Raw genomic sequence first — 2,775 nt, 5'->3', positions numbered from 1 at the left:
TATTTGCTCCTCGAGCTGTTTGCGGTGTGGACTGTCTATGAACAAGGCTTGGAATGTTGACAAACTTTCCATTTGGAGTCTCAACACGTAATGGATGGCAAGACATGCAGAGGGTTAAATGTATTGTGTGACATCCACATTTCAGTTTGCCTTTAGTTTTGCCATTTTTGCAGGGAATGGAAGGACATGGATGATGTGCAGGTAGATAAGAGATGGTCTTGGCATCATGTTAAGTGCAGACATTGTGGGCCGGAGAGTCTGTTGTTGTGCTATATTCTATGATTAAGAATGTGAATCATGCATCTACTGGTACATTCTTTATTCAACGTCCAAGGATTAGTTTAGTTTAGTCTAGTTTATTGTCACGTGTACCGAGCTGCAATGAAAAGCTTTTTTTTAATTATGTGCTATCCAATCAGCAGAAAGACTATGTATAATAATAATAATAATAATGCATTACATTTATATAGCGCTTTCCATATACTCAAAGACGCTTTACAGGGATTTAGAGAACATAGGGAGGTGAATAAATAGATAAATAAGTAAACGAACAGAGAAAGGAGACAGAAGGTGAGGTGACCTTCAGTGGTTGAAGGCAGTACTGAACAGGTGAGACTTCAGCGATGTTTTGAATGTATGATTGCAATCAAGCTGTCCATAGTGTACAGATGGCACGATAAAGGGAATATCGGGATAATCAGTCTGGACCATCGGTCCTTATGAAAATCCACTAAATTCTCGATGCTTGAAAAATGAAATTAAAAAATACGAAAACACTCAGCAGGTCAGGTAGCATAATGGCGTTAATGTTTCATATTGAAGGTCATTTGTCATTGGGAGATAGAGTGAGAGCTTTAAGTTGTGGAGAGGGTGGAGGAGGGGAGGATAGGATGAAAGGAGAAACAAGGAATTGCAGATGCTGGCTTTACAAAAAAAAAGACACACAGATTCTTATTGGTAAGATTAAGCAGACAACTATCATGCAAAGTAAGTATACTGTTCACAATTTCTTTCAAATTAAATTAGCTACTAAACTAAAATAAAAATCAGGATATCATCACTTGAGGACTGAAAGTAATGCATGGGAGATAAAAGAAAGAATGGAACTAATGCTATTGGTGGGTAAACAGCCAACCCAAAACCATGACAGAATTTCTAAGGCCCTTTGCGTTTTGGATTTAAAAATAAAAGAGAATAAACTCAGGACAATAATCAATGTCTGGGATCGCTCGTGCAGAAAAAGACTCACTCATAAGACGTGACCTCATTCACAGGGCAAGAGGCATAGGTATGTTCAAAAGTTCTAGGGGCGGAATTAGGCCATTCGGCCCATCAAGTCTACTCTGCCATTCAATCATGGCTGATCTATCTTTCCCTCTCAACCCCATACTCCTGCCTCCACCCCATAACCCCTGACACCCGTACTAATCAAGAATATGTCAATCTCCGCCTTAAAACTATCCATTGACTTGGACTCCACTGCCGTCTGGAGCAATGAATTCCACAGATTCACCACCCTCTGACTAAAGAAATTCCTCCTCACCTCCTTTCTAAAGATGCCTCTTTTTATTCTGAGGCTGTGCCCTCTGGTCCTAGACTCTTCCACTGGTGGAAACATCCTCTCCACATTCACTCCGTCCAGGCCTTTCATTGTTTCTGTAACTTTCATTGAGGTTCCCCCATCATCCTCCTAAACTAAAGTGAGTACGGGCCCAGTGCCTTCAAACGCTCATCATATGTTAACCCATCCATCCTCATAAATGTCCTTGCTGTGGACCCTCTCCAACACCAGCCCATCCTTCCACTGGGGCCCAATGGGGTGGATGGTCAGAACCTTTCCCCCAGGGTGCAAATATCATTGACTGAATTTGGGAGGCCTTAACCTACTCCTAAAAAAGGGACTGGGTTAAGGTGGAATTGGGCAGGAAGAAAAAAAAAAGCCAAAACCAGATGCTGAGCATTTGCATGGGCACTCTGTGGAGCTACTAGGCAGAGTGGGTGAAAATTATTGCCAATTATAAGACACAAGTAACAAAATGCAGCTGATACAACTTAACCCCTTGGAAAGGAGATTTGAAATAACGAAGAGAAACATACCTTCTTCCACATATGTTTCTGGGAAAGGCCAAGAACAAGCAGCCAGCAGCAAATGCAAAGAACCAAAGTATACATTAATACTGCATGTTGAAGAGCAAAGCCAGTTATGTAACAGATAAATGACAGCATCACCAAATCACCACCAAAATGCAAGAGAAACACTTCTCTTGCATCACTTACTTAGTCAACTCAACAACTGTCTATCCACAGGCCAAATGATAGCCCAGTAAGTAAGTATTTGCAATATCTCTCCTGCTCGTGTTGTTTAATTACTCAGAATAAAAACCACTGTGTTTTAAAATCAGTGGAAGAAACTGCAACTGTCGCATAAACAAGGGGTAATGAGTTAAACAGTGCAAAATGTAAGGGAGGGCACAGTGGCACAGCTGGTAGAGCCACTGCCTCACAGTGCCAGAGACCCAAGTTCGATCCTGACCTCGGGTACCGTCTGTGTGTGGAGCTTGTACGCTCTCCCTGTTCCCGCGCAGGTTTCCTCCAGGTTCTTTGGTTCTCTCCCACATCCCAAAGACGTATGGGTTTGGAGGTTAATTGACCCTCTGTAATTTGTCCCCGGTGTGTACGGAGTGGACGTGAAAGTGGGATAATGTAGAACTAGTGTGAACGGTGATCGATGGTCGGCATGGACTAGGTGGGTCGAAGGGCCTGTTTCCATGCTGT

Source organism: Rhinoraja longicauda, chromosome 18 (assembly GCF_053455715.1).
Source record: "Rhinoraja longicauda isolate Sanriku21f chromosome 18, sRhiLon1.1, whole genome shotgun sequence".
Classification (NCBI taxonomy): domain Eukaryota; kingdom Metazoa; phylum Chordata; class Chondrichthyes; order Rajiformes; family Arhynchobatidae; genus Rhinoraja; species Rhinoraja longicauda.
The sequence above is the reverse complement of the archived record's forward strand: the minus strand, read 5'-3'. Positions refer to the sequence as shown.